General features: G+C 49.5%; 1 protein-coding gene across 2 annotated transcripts in view; it reads right to left on the reverse strand.

The window, feature by feature from the left end:
- The window catches only part of ARK2C (arkadia (RNF111) C-terminal like ring finger ubiquitin ligase 2C), a 49575-nt gene that overhangs the window by 23303 nt on the left and 11384 nt on the right, over nt 1–14888 (reverse strand). The window lies entirely within an intron of this gene.

Below are 14888 nucleotides of genomic sequence, written 5' to 3' on the forward strand. Positions count from 1 at the left end.
CCCTCCTACCAGTAATGACATGCAGGACATCCAGAAACAAGCAAAAAACCAAAACCACGGGGGAAAAAAAGCAGGCAGATGTTGCAAGGACCTGGCCAGATCTCTGGTGTTGTGCTGCGTTGCTCATGGAGCCTCTCAAATCTGCGACAGCCCACAACAAAACCCAAACACTGCCAAACCTGATGGGTTTAAAATCCAAATGCAACTTTAACCCTTCTCCGGAGAAGGCGTTAATGGCAAGAGTCAATGTTCTCAGCTGTCTCTTGTCCTTGTTTAAGCAAAAGGCTTCGTGATCCCACCTGGTCTCCAACCTGCATCTGCTCAGCATCAGCTCATGCCACGCTGCAGCAGCTCAGACAGGAGCAGAGTCCTTCAGTGCGCCTGTCCTGTGTGGGCACTCAGGAACCAGGGCTTGTCCATGGACCTGGCACAACCCAGGGGACGGGACTGCTCTGCCCCACAAAGCGGTGGGGATGCAGCAACAGCACCCCAATCCTGTGCCCGTCCCAACATCCCCTCCCTCCTCGGCAGCTTCTGGGTGAGGACCAGTGTCCTTGGTGCCAGCCCTTGACTCTCTGCACGCCTTGTATCCCCTGCCCACAGGGATTTCCAGTGAAGATTTACATCCTGCTTTCCCCTTATCATCAAAAAGGGGAAAGATGCTTTTTGGAGCAAGGTTTCTGACCTGCTGTAAACCTCTCTGCTAGAGACCTCAGAGCAGCATTTGAAACCTATCCTAAAAACATAGGGGAGGCTGTGTTGGGGGGGCTACTCTGCATCAATCCCATCCATCTCCATTTTGCATGCATTGATTTTTCCCACCACCCCATGTTTCAAATGGGACCGTAACAAACAGCTGGGGTTTCCTGCTTGATTTGTTTATCTGCCCGGAGGTGGGAGATACCACCCTACACATCTGCACAGCTCCAGAGTGAGTGGCAGTGATTTCGGGGGCAGGTTTGGGAAACTGGTGGAGTGTTTCACCATTTCTGGGAGCAGCACATCAGGTTGGATGGAGGATATTATTGTAGCTCAGCTTTTCTTCTTGGCTGGCTCTCTGGCAAGTCAGGCCCAAAGTCAGAACTTTTTGACAGCAGAGCACAGCTCCAAGTTTTGTTTCTCCTAGTATCTGCAGAAATGTGCCACCGGAAGCAGCTGTCTGACCTCACAGAGAGAGCACAGCCCTGAAGAGAAGCAAGAAGTCAGGCTGGCTATTAAAGAAATGGAGGTGGCAAGTTCTGGGTGTGTTATTAGTGCCACTATTAATGCTGAGGGCTAATAGCAGTGAGAGGCAAGGATAGTAGTCAGGACACGGGACATCCACTTGCAAAGGCATCAGTTGATCCCATGATTTCATCCTAAACCTTGCAAAGACATGCCAACTGTGGTACATAACATTTACCAGGCTGCACAACACCATCCATGGGGCCAGGAGGGCAACGCTGCAGCATATGCAGTACCCACTGCCCAGGGAAGCCAACATACTGTATGGTCACCCTTGATTTTTGGTGAAAAACCACACCAAAATATGCTCCTCCTCACCCCACAAGGCAGAAGGCAGGAGCCATTCAGCAGCTGGCACTTCCAAGTGACAATATAGAGGAGAAGGGAGCATCTTACAATTGCTAGGGCACAAAAAATGATTATCTCTCAAGAGAGAGCAGAAATGCTCCCAGTAGGTGGGTCCACGGGATGCAGTGAACGCAACAAGGCTAACAAATCCCCTGTACAGCGCTGTAAGGTCCTATCCTGATCCTACGAGGTCACCCTCCCAGTCTAAGAGCTGCCTTCACCATGGTAGCTTGCACCCAAGCAGCAGGTTCCCAATCCCCACCAGAGCTCTTAATTTAATTAACATAAAGGACTTTGGAGGTTAGACCGCCAGTGTGCACTGGTTGGAGGTGCCATGCAGGGACCTGTTTGCACCCTCAGGACCATGGCAGCAGCCAGGACTGTGGTCCATCCCAAGGACCAAGGCTGAAGAGAAGCCGCGTGAGATGTGGTGGGTGCCGTCAGCGAGCTGGCACGGGCCAGGGCAGCTCAGCTGCTCTTTACACTGAATGGTCTTGAACCCAGGTCTGGGAAAGTACCCGCTACCGCAAGTCCTGCTGCACCGCATCCTGGCAATTCCCCTTTTAAGCTCCATGAATAAGAAGTCTGGAGTTAAAAATCAAAGATCCTGGAAGTCTGTTCCCTATTAAACTTAATATCCCAAACTTCATAGGTATGTGTCACTCCAGGAGAGAGCGAGCTGTGTTTAAAGTAGAAGTAAAACATCAGTTTCTTGATGTGGAAATAGCTTTTACTTTACATTTCTGCACGACGTCCTGACATGAGTTAGTGCTGCTAAGCCCTGCTGTAATAACATATAAGGGAAAACTCTACACAAACAGCAAGAAATATGTTTTTTACAGGGCTAAATGTAAAGTCATCCATCTAAGAAAAAACATACAGGTCCTATTTGCAGGTGGCAGGCTATCTGAGGGAAAGTAATTTTTGGTAATCAGCAAACCATGAGCTCCCAGAGCCCCAGCAACATCTGAAGGCACAAGTGCTTGCTATATAAAAAACGCAGGGGGTGGGGTCGCTTGGGAGCAATAAGCCCCTTATATTGGTGCCAAAGCCAGGAAGGAGGCTTGGAGAGGAGCCTAAGGGTGCTATGCATGCACCCTGGAGGGAGGCACTGCAGGAGACCTGTGTCTACATGTCACAAAAAGCAAAGATGAAACCATGGTTGAGCACAGCCTAAAATGGTACCTTGCCCTGGTTGGGCAGGATGAGGTTCGTCAGCCTGAAAATGAGCCTGACAAAACCCATCATCTGGGACTGACCTGCAGCCAACGCAGGCTGAAACACCGGGCACCACATAGCCACAGCCAAAATCCCCTCCTCTGCACCATGGCTGGTTAAGCTGAGGCTGGATGGTTTCCTAAAGGAGGTCTTTTTGCTCAGGCAGGAATTAATTTAGGGCTGTGAGATGGAGAAGGTGACAACAGCTGTCCCTTCCGGCATGAAAATCCACCTGCTTGTGGGTATTTTCCTCTCCCACTGAATTCAAAGAAGGCTGATTGCAAGGGGCTTGCTTTTCCACTACAGTCAGCATAGGAAATCAGGTTCCTGCTTATTTTATGAAGAATATCCCACAGGGCTGCAGGTGACCCAGCAATCAGGTAGGATGCTGCAGGTACAGCTCTGCATCACAGGCAGCATCTCGTTTCCCTGCAGCCAGCTTCTGAAATATCCCGACAAGCATCTGGCATGCCTGAGACAGTTAAGACTAAGTCAATGTTTCCGTCATCAACCTCACTTTCAAGGGGCTCGTAACTCTTGACGTTTGTGCTCTCGTGAGACCAAAACTTGGCACAGAAGCACACGGCCCAGATGCAGTTTTATTTGGTAATAAATAGCTTAAATCTCATAAGCCTTTTTTTTTTTTTTTCTTCCCCCTGGCTTAAACATGTAAAATGGGAAAAGAAAAATGTATGGGATTTTTTTTCCCTACCTTCAGATAATTTTGGAAAAGCTGCTTATACTGAATAACGGCAGGGTTTTTTTCAGATACGCAAAGTCCACAATGCCGTTTCTCAAATATCTTGCCTTTTTAATATCCGGTCTTTAACAGGATCAATGTCCTTTGCCCAGCACAGTGCCAGCATCACAGCCTGAGATTTCTGGGGGTGACTTGCAACACCAGATTATTCAACCTTTGGCACATTAAGCTTGATGTTCAGGAAGAGTTAAAACATGGAAAAATTCCCCAAGCCTTTTAATCAATGTCAGTAATGTTTTGAGGATGGATTGCTGTTTTAATTGTGCCTCTGTGACATCCCACTTCTCTAGACCTCAGGCAGTTATTGCAGCCCAGAACCATCTAACCAGCCCCCCAGCTGAGCATTGATTGGTTTTCGTCAGCTGTCCGCTGGGATTTTAGCACTTCCAGATTTACCCTAAACTCAGACTTTGCTCTGCTGAGGCCAGTTACTTTCCAGTGGCCAAAAGCCAAGGAGATGCCCCAAACCCCCAGCCGGAGGGCTTGGCTGCCCTTCAAAAGTCCACCTCAGCTGGAGCAGAGAGGAATAGCAGTGATTTTGCTCATACGGTCAGCTCCAGACATCGGAGGGTCCCCAGTGGGATGCTGGGCTACTGTCCAGCTGGTGCTGTTATCCGAATGCCGCGTTATCTGCAGGACTGGGATTTTTTGCAGGAGGCAGCAGCGGGGTGCCAGGTACAGGAATGTTGCACTGGTCTGGGGAACTGGGCTGATGTTGGGCCAGGGTCATGCAATGTGTCCCACGGAGGACTCTGCAGATGTTACCTTAGGAAAATGTCCTTTGCTTGGGGTGGGGATCCACCTGTCATCCCCTCTGGGCCACATCCCCATTTGCTGGGAGGGAAGACTGAAGGCAACCCTACCCGGTTGGAAATTTTCCCCCAAAACAGCCTCCTGCCAAGTTCTCCATCTCAGCGCCAGGCTTGCAACCCAACAGCAGGCACAGAGCCTCCCCACACACTTGTCCCACATCTCAGCCTCCCCAAATCCCAGCAGACCCAGAGAAGAATTACTCGCAAGAGAGGTATGGGGAATTTGCTGGTTGGAAGCAAAGCAGGCGACTCGTGCTGCAGAGCCCACCCCTTGCCCCAGAAGGTCCCAGCCTGCAGCGAGCCCTGCATACATGTAGTCCCCAGGAGGAACGGGGTAGCCCACATATGGTATGGATTTGCACAGGATCCAGGTGACTCACTGAATGAGGGAGTGGTGAATCGGAAGAAAACCTCCCAAATATACAGGTACACTTTGGGCCACCTGTCCTTGAGCAACACAAGCCACATTATAAAGCATGTAGGAGATGTCACAGCAAGAAGTCACTCATGTGAAACTACTCTGACATAACATAGCAATGACACACAAGGAAGAAGCTTTAAGCTGAAGGACCATAGAATTAGGTTAGATACTAAGAAGATTTTTTTTTTTTACTGAGGGTGGTGAGGTGCAGGCACAGGTTGCCCATAGAAGCTGTGGATGTCCCCTCCCTGGCAGTGTTCAAGGCCAGGTTGGATGGGGCTTTGGGCAACCTGGGCTAGTGGAGGGTGTCCCTGCCCATGGCAGGGGGTTGGAACTAGATGGGCTTTGAGGTCCCTTCCAACCCAAACCAGTCTGTGATTCTATGAAGAAGCATCCTCCTGCTGCAATGAGGGCACTGCATGAATTTTTAGGTGGATAAAGTGCAACACTGCATTCAATGCTACCTCCAACCACAGCATGGTCTTCCCACCTCTCGTTCAGGTGTAACTAGGCTCTCACAGCTGGGTCTCTGGACAAAACACCAGGCATGGTCCATGGTTGGAAAGCACTTGCTTAACATCAGGCAGGTGCCAGTTGTGTCTGCTGCAAAACCCCCAGCCCCCCATTAGCTTCAGTCTGCCTGCAGGAAAGACAGCAGTGGTGGGTCTGCACTCTCTGTGCTTGCCGTCAATGAACGGCTTTTTTTTTCTTTTAGATTTAAAGTCAATAGGGTGCCAGTAATTAAACTAGTTCAAAGAAGCAAACCCAGCCACCTCGAACAGAAAAGCTGTTGCAGAGCCAAAAGATTAATCCACATGAATATTAAAGACCCAGAAACTACTGACAAATCCAGAATGAACCAAGCCGGGTGATAAGGGAGGCCCATATGCAAACCTGCAACCCCTGGTTTCACGCCTTCGCCAGCTGCTGTGGGAGGAATGAGGGGCTCGAGCAGATGAGGAGGATGCAGGGGAGGAGGAGAGGGACCCTGGCAGTAGTCTGCTCTCTTCTTCAAGCAAAATGCAACCTCGAGCAGTCTTCTCCCCATCAAATTAGTTCAGGCTGAGCTAAACTGAGCATCACAGGATGGGAAACAGGCTGGGTCTGGAGTCCTCACACCACATCAACCCCTTGGTTGGACATGACGGGCACTTCATGGTATGGAGAGCATCAGGGACCCGGGAGAGCTGCTGGGATAAGAAAGTGCTTCTCAACATGGGAGAAGCCAAACCACGCAGCCTGAAGACACCTGAAGGGAGGGTTACCGAGGCAATGGCAGATGAGTGTATCTCCCTTTCCTATTTTCTTTCAAAGAAATGCCTCGTCCCAACACAGGCAGGAGCAAACCTCCTGGCTGGGACCTGAGCTGACCTCCCGTGATGATTTTTACCATTCCTGACAGTGGTTTTGCCAAGCCTGCTCAGACAGAAACATTTCTTCTCACTCACGTGGATGTTGTTTTTATTACATCTACCTTGCAAACCTCCATGCTGCCATTCAGCATAACCAGCAGGCACAGCAGGTATTTGGAGCCTATGCAGCCCTCAGCCCCGCTGGACCACCAAACCCCCTTAGAGAAGCCCATTAGCAGCACCAGGTTGCCACCGTGATCTTGCTTTCCAAAGCCAGCCTGGCTGTTGAGAAATAAAATTGACATTCAGAGGAAATTCAGCTCCCAAGGCTGAATTTCTGTTCTTGTTAACAGAGACAGCAAAATAAAGAGGAGGTTTTTGGTTGCAGAATAATCTGTAAATTGTTGTTTATAGGGCTGGTTAATTGCCCCATAATGACAAATAGTGGCGATGACTGGAGTTAGGTGGGCTGTAGGGAGGAAAGAGGGATGCTGTGGCAGGGAAAGCATGTGTCCCCAGGGCTTTCTGCACACCAGGCACTTTTTAACTGATGCATCCACCCTCATGTTTTCAGGATCAGTCACTGCCCACCACATATGAGGTGAGATTTCTCTCATACCGATGGGTTGTTTCACGTTTGCAGGGTTTCTCGTATGGGCTTTTAGTGGTTTTAATGGGTGTGAGGTTCAGCTGCTCCTCAAACTCCCGCTCTTGGACCTCTGGAGGTTGTGGGACACCCAGTGCCAGACACCAGGTTGGTCTAGGGAGAATAAATGAACCCAGTTAGACCAGCCATCCATGCCAGTACAAGAGTCAAGGAATTTGCCAGTTAATTAGCACCATACTATTAGGAGAAGGTTGGGGGCCCTAAGGAGAAGCCTGCAGCCTGGTTGAGCTCTTTCCACAAGAAAGACCCTCTAACGCCCTGGTTAAACTGACGTTTTGACTCTGCTTTTCCCAGATGAAATTTGTCTCCAGTACAGTTCCTGCACAGGCAACTTTTGTGTCACATGAAGCCTTTAAAAAAACAGATTTTCAAACAAATACAGGATGTGGTGATCTACCTAATGGACATCCAGAAATGGCCAAGCAGATGCAACCACAGAGAAGACCATAGCCCAACAGGACTGACTGTTCCCACCTCATTGGGGGCCTAAATGAGCAGTTAATCAGTCTCAGACTGGCTCGAGCTTTCCTCCACCCCCAGAATCTTTCAGAACGGTTGTCCACCCATTGAGGCCATCCCCAGAAGCGAAGACAGGAAGCTGGCAGACAGACACCGCTCTGTTTCACAGCTGCTGATTAAACTGGGATGATGATGCTTGGCAAAACACCCAAATTAATTAATGCTAGCCACACGATCTACAAGTCCCTTTCGGCTTTAAAAAAAAATCTAAGAATTTTCCAAATTCATTTTTGCATAGCTCACCAGCCTGACATTTTCTCTTGAATTTGCTGTTCCTGAAGTTGCATCTATCTTTCATAGGGGGCTTGTGCCATTTTTAGACGCTGTGAGTTTGGACGTGTGGCAGAAGAAACTCAGAGCCTTTACAGCTCTTGGCCTTTCGGAGAGGATGGACTAATCTTTGGCTGATATTTAGCAGAGGCTTGCAGTGCCGCACACAACCTCCTGCTTGATATTGTTATGACCTTTCAGCTTCATTTGTGAGACCATCTGAAATTTGATTTTGGTTGCTCTGCAGGGCCTCGAAGCAGACTTTTTGTGCTGTGGTGAATTGCGGCACACCCAAATGGAGCTGTTCCTGTACTTAAACAGCACGGAGGGACGCTCGCCCAGCGCAGTGAGTACAGGGCTGGTTAACGCACCCTGTTTTACAGAGGAGGAGATAGGAGCAGCGCAGAGGACAAAGCTGTCCTTGGCAGCAGAAGTGGTGGATGGCGGACCCAGTACCAGACCGTCTCCTCTGCGTATCTCTCATGAAAAAGGCGTTTGCACGACCGCAGGTTGCTGCCGTGCTGCTCCCTTCCCCACTGCCTCCTGGTGATGCTTCAGGGACTGAAGCCACCTTTCCCCTACGACCAGCCAAGGTCTCCTACATCACCCCATGCTTGCAGGGCATTTATAGACACCACCCCACCCAGGGCTCCCACACCCATTAGTGTGTTACCATTGCTAGCAAGATGAACCAAAGAAGAACGGAGCTGAGTTTCTACCAGTAGCAGCCTAGATGCTGCCCCTTTTTTTGCCTTACATGAACCGTTTTTCCCAGCAGCAGGCGGTTTTCTGCCCTGCAAGCCATGGACACACATGACCAGGAGCAGGAGGACTCATGCTGGAGGGCAGTGGGTCAGCCCCAGGGAGGTGGGCAGCAGATTTACAGACCGTAAGACAGCTCAGCTTTGTCTGTGTATATCACTCCTGCATCTTAGGGAGTGGAGACCTTTCCTTCCCAAAGGATGACAGAGCGCCTTTTACAACATCATGGCCCCAGACATTCAGGAAGCATTTAGGAAATTGTAATTCAATTAGCTAGCACCACACCAGCCCAGAGCTTCCTCCTGGCTCTGGAGAGATGCCTTCATCTGCTCCAGACTGAGGAGAGACCATGCTTTTCCCTGACAAACAGCTGGGATGGTGGGCTCATTCTCCAATTTTACTTTTTGCCCATGCTGGGAAGCCCCTCGCCTGCCTGCCCTGCTGCACCAAGGGGCAAGTGTGGCTCACGGGGAGAGAGTGATGGGCGATAAGCCTGGTCAATGGTCCCAGCCCAGACACCTACTCGTACCTTTTATCTTTGGCATGCCCAGGGCAGGCACTGGCTGGTGCTGGGTCTGAGGCAGAGCCCAAATTCCTGAGCTGCAGGCAGAGGTTTGTACTTGAAAATCCTGTGGGATGGGAAGAAAACAGCCCCTGCCCGGTCCAGCTTGTGACCCAGATGCACTGATGCTCTCTCAACCTGCTGCCTACACGTCCCACCAGAGCAAGAACTGCAACTGAGCACCAGTGATCACGTGCATCCTGGGCACTCAGCTGGATTTTTAGCAGGTGACCCTCCCGAGGCCAGATGGGGACAGTAGGGAAGCCCAATTGCTGCAGGTAATGCACCTGCAAGGAGAGGTCCCGTGGGGCAATGGGTGCATCAGGAGAGACCTCATGGATGAGGGCCTTGGGAGTACAGGGTACAGGGTGCATCTCAGAGAAACAAAGGAGACCAGGAGAATGATGGTGATGGCTATGGGGCTGGAGATGCACCCATCTGAGTGGGGCCAGGAGCATCTCAAAATTTCCCACCAGTCCAGGGGAAAATCCGGTACCACGCTCCTCCCCATGGCACACAAGACACTACCAGGAACACATGCCATTGCAGAGTGGGGAAAAAAAACCCCAAACACACTTAACTTAGTTCCATGTGTGACCTCTAGGCCCCAAGGATTTTTACTAATTACTAAATTTAATTTATTTTGCTCTCTTCTCAGGAGTAAGGCTTTATGTCGCTGGGCCTGTATTGTTTCCGTTACAGTCTGCTGGTGTCCAGAGAAACTTCAAATTAAATATCAGTCACACATTAAGGTCAGGCAACTCAATTCCATTAACAGGCAGCAAGACTCAGCCTCCCTGTAATGAATACTGCCCGCGCCTCCTAATGATACCGGCAGAGGAACTGGGCAGCACTAGCACAGAATGATTGGCACCCCACTGACACCAGGGACCGCAAAATTGATTTTAAAAGTCCATTCATCTTCTACAAATCATGGCTTAAGTTTTTCTGACCTGTGACAAATCTGCACGAGCTTCAGTTAAAAGTTAGAGCCAAGAAGAGGGGAAAAAAAAAAGAAAGAAAAAAAAATCCACCAAAAAATCCACAAAGCAAGAAACAGATTTCAGCACGGTTGTTTTGTCTCAGTTTCCAGCCCTCACCCCTAGCCGTGAATTTCTACCTCTCAGTTTATGGGCAAAATTTCAGGTGTTTCACCCCACTGCCTGCCACAAAGACGGTACGGAGGATTTAAAGGTGTTACAAGATCCGCCCTGTTGCTGGACTCACGGACCTTGCATGTGGATAAGCTCACACCGGTCTGTTGGGTCGATCCTTCCTTTGGCTTTTCACAGCCCAACAGCCACCAACACCGCCCCCGCCTCGGTCTCTGTACCCAGCTGAGAAGCAGCTTTAGGAGCTGTCGGTCAACACAGCGGGGAGGAGAGCGGTGCAGGCGCCCACCCCATCTCCTGCCCGCACGTCCTGGCATGGCCCCGCGGCTGGTGGCCCGCTCCACCTGCAATTTCTCTCCCTGCTTCTGCAACAAGGTGGTTCAGCTACTGTCACTCATGGGCAAAGGAGGACCTACCAGGAAAAATCATCAGAAAACACTTTTCCTACTCTTTAGCACAATTAACCCAAATCCAACGACGGTGCAGCCAGCTCATGTCTATACCAGACCAGCACAAGCTGCAACTTCTTATAGAGCCTTAACTTATCAACGCCCCATCTGGGTATCGAGGTGAGGATGTTCTCCAGCACGTAACACAACAACATGGAGAAGAAGATGACTTGGGCTGAAGTCAGGAGTTGCTCTGCTGAAGTGAGATGACAATTTCAGTTGTGAGTGTGACTACCCAAGGTCTAACCAGCTGTGTGCCCAATGCCATCGTTTCAGAGACGTTTTGGAAGTGTTATTGGGGTGAGGGAGAAGAGGAGGTGGGGAAGGGGGTGGAACAGGACTTTAAGGCACTACCACAGTATAAGGAGTCTGGGTTTCAGGCTGCAAACTGTCACGTCGTTGTTGCTGAGGCATTTGGGAGTTTTATAATAGCTTTTTTACTCTGTAAAATTCATCCTTCCTAAAGGAAAACATTTATTCCACTCAAGTACAAACAAGAGTTAAATACAGGCAGATGAGTTTAGTAGCGTGGTTATGCCTATTAAAGTGACTGTAAAACTAACATCAAGGCATTTCACATTAATTCCCTCTCAGTGACTCCAGATGTGATTTACTTCGACAAATTCCCTGCTATTGAGAAGTCTCCATGGCCCTGTATCAGCTGGCATTCCAAAAAGTTGCTGTTGGACTCAAAAAGTCAAGATCTACCAGCTACGCGGGGAAAGCAAACCTATTAATCAGAGCAGCTAGATAAGGAAGAAGGTGTACGGTTAGTGTCAGCAGCCAGGTTTTCCCCAGATCATTATTTTTAAACAGATTTCATAGAGGAGATAGGGCCTGAGTCACTCTTCGCACTACTGCAGTGGGTGACCTTGGGAAAATTACTCCCCCCAGATTAAAACAAAATAATGTTAAAACCATTCTTAAAAATATGTTTTTATATATAAATATATAATGTGACACTAAAAAAGAATTGAGGTTTGTTGTGGTTTGGTTTTTTTTTTATTCAAAAAATCTCAGCTTTGTCAGCTTTCTGTTTAATTTCTAAATCTATTTCCTGAAGACAGCAGAGACATCTGACCAAGTTTTTATGGCTAGACACAATTTTTCAAACATCTCCTGCAACACTAGTGACCACAGAAAGGAAAATGAAAAACAGAAATCCACTTTTCTCCATCCACATCTACATTTTCCCAGTAATTTTACCCACAAAGGAGCAGAATAATCTGCATTTTCCTTGTTCTCTGAACTTTATACCCAGTGGCCTGTGAGATGGGCACTAGTGCATTGTACAGATGGAGAAATGAAGCTGGGAGACCAAAAGCACTTACTCAACCTTGGGGAAGGCCAAAGGGTCCGAGTGGGGATCCGCGGAGCTGGGGATCAGCGCATCGTGCCCGCTGCCCACCCGGACCCACACGTGCTGTTTGGGTGAGCAGGAGCATGTCCAGCACTTTGGGGAGAGATGGTTTCTGCTCTGGGTGTTGGACAAAGCCCAGTTGCTCGGACTTGGACCAGACCTATGGCGGTCTGGGATCTTCACTATGCAGATATGGCCATGGAAGGGGATCTCCCTGCCCCTGGAAAGTCCCCTTGTGTGGAGGGGATGACCCTGGTGCAGAATGGACAGAAGGTGTCCAACACTGAATATTATAGCAAGGAAGAGCACATCCACACCCCTACCCACACCATCTGACTGCCCATCCAGCCCTGGGAGCAGGTGTACCCCCAGGGACTGCTGACCAGAGAGCAGGCACCTCCAAGGTGCTGTCATCTCCGTCCTTGAACATATCCCAGATTGGCTGGGCAAGACCCTGAAACGCTCAATGACTGTGAGGGCAGCCCTGCCCTGAGCAGGAGGCTTGACTGGACACCTCCCGAGGACCCTTCCCAGCTGAATTATTCTACAACTCTATCAGCCAGTGGAAGACGATCTTAAAAAAAAAAAAAAAAAAAAAAAAAGAGCATCTTCTGGGGCAGCTGCATATGCGTCTCCACGTTACAGCTCTGAAAGCACAAACAACATGGAAAAGTCTCCTCCACCCTTGCAAGGGGTGTGCTTATAAATGTACACACATGCAGAGAGCGGTGCATCGCAAGGAGCACAAACTTCACACAAAGACTGGAATGGAAATAATCCTAGATGTGCATTTTCCATTTATATTGTCAGTTCTCAGCGTAACTGAACCTTTAGAGACGGCAGAAAAAGATTACAAGATTTTTTCACAGCGCTAACCGCTGAATCCAGGAGAAGACTTCTGCCTGAGTTGAAATAATACAGCATGAATAACACTAACCCATGTAATGTCCATTGGTCAGTGGTTCTGGCAGATATCAAGTAGAAGAGATAAAAACAGCAATTATAAAGGTGTATTTCGGATTCAACCCAGCTCTGTGGGGAAAAAAAAAATAACACCTGTACAAGCCACAAAAATCTGTTGATTCCTCAGAGCTCCCAGTTACAAACAAAAAGGAATTAAAGTTGAGATCTAAACTTCTCAGTGATATTAATTAAAGCTTGCTGCCTCTAGAACACCAGCCAAGCTGCACGCTGCTTTTCTAAAATTTCTCTGGTGTTTTTGAAAAACGTAGACTACAAAGTATCTAATCCCTTTCCTCCATTCAGAAGAAGTATTTTGGCTAAGTAAATCAAATCGAGCCCCATTAGGAGGTGCTGGCTGGCTCAGAAATTGTCCAAGATTTGGCAGATCTGCAAACATCTAGCCCCAGAGAGATGTCTGGAGGCAGTCCCCAAGCCCTGAAAAACCTCACGCAGAAAGCTGGATGGGTAAGTCTTGGTTTCTGACATTTTACAGTGGGATCATTCTTATATTTTAGAGAAAGAACAAAAGCTGTACGGATAGCAAACTTCCTCCTGGGACCCCGGGGTCCAGGTCATTTACTCTTCTGCTCTGATGGAGTATATGGATTTCTACTCTCTGTTTCAGGGTAGCAGGTAAAGCCCCACTAGCGTTATCCTGTTTGTAACTGTAGATGCAGAGATGCGCTGGTATTACAGGTGCGGCTCGGGCAGAGTTGCCACACTCCCGAATGCCCCATTTTCTCAAGGACAAGCGGTGGCTCATTCAGCCAAAGCGCACAGCCCTTCAGGGCAGCTCAGCTTGCCTGACAAAGGTCTACTTTTCTCCTAATGTTGAGGAAACCAGACAATGGCCACCCCCAATCTCTACCCAGCTTGGATGTGGTGGAGATCCACGTTTCTTCTAACCATTACCACGCCGCACTGACGAGCATCCCCAGCCCGTGGTGTGGGATCTCTCTCTGTACATTGCTGCTTTTCCTTGACTTTCCAACCCATCCGCTGCTGCCCCGAGAGCCTCACAGGCTTCCCACTGTGTGTTGTCCTCCCTCCTCCACCATCACCCACCACTTCCACACCAGGGCTCAGCTAAAACCTTTACCACAGATGCAAATTTGCCAGGAATTTTAAGCCTTGCTCTTTGGAGAGAGCAGGACACCAGAGGTGAAAGCCACCTTTCTCACCACAGAAGGTGGTGTGCACCTGGACACAGAGAGAAAGTAACTCCTACAGCTTAAGGACTGCACCACAACCAACCCCAAGCCCCAGGAGACGTGGGGAGCAGACCCCCCATGGCAGGCATTGATAAGAACAAAGCACCTTTTCATTGGCTTTTTGGTGTCTGAACCTTGGCAAACACTTTGCATTTTCATGTTACTGTTTTGTTCTGGTTTATCCCTTTTTTTTTTTTGTAATCACAAAGTCTCATTATATTTGTTGGCTTTCTCGAAGCTCCAGCTCCCTGGCGTGATGCGAAAGTGCGTGCGTCACAGCATCACTAGAAACGGACTTGTTCTTTACGCTGAAAAACAGAAAAGCAACCAGGAGCTGGGTCTATTCACAGGCTGGAGAGGCGTATTTCGGCTCAGGAGGCAGGGTGCCAACTCTGCACACCCGCTTGCTCCGTTAAACTTACCTCCAACAGGCTGTTTTCAAAGAGGACTCCCCAGAGTCCTCTGCAAAGGTGGCAGCTCCACGCGGGTGCCCTGGTGCATCCCTCCTCCCCTGCACCATCCGCCCGCCCGGCCCTGGCTGGCAGGAGGGTCCCAGCACCTCTTTACGCCCTCTGGCTCTCGTGCTGGCCTGGATGTCACCTCCCCGCACGGGATGCTGCCGGTGAGGTGGGTTTCTGCAAAGCACGTCCATCCCCGTTTCCCATTTGAAGTGCAGGCCACAGGGAAGAGGCCCTTGCTGTCTCCCCATTCCCATCGTGGGGCCGGAAAGCTGCGACCAGTTGTGCTGGCGCGCTAAAAACAGGAGGTCGGGCAGAGGAGAGGCACCAGCGTCCCCTGTTCAATGTGATGAAAGGGCAGCAGCACTTTTGCACAGGTGTTTTCTGCAAAGCGTCCATCCAAACCACCCCCCCTCTAAA

Source organism: Grus americana, chromosome Z (assembly GCF_028858705.1).
Source record: "Grus americana isolate bGruAme1 chromosome Z, bGruAme1.mat, whole genome shotgun sequence".
Classification (NCBI taxonomy): Eukaryota; Metazoa; Chordata; class Aves; order Gruiformes; family Gruidae; genus Grus; species Grus americana.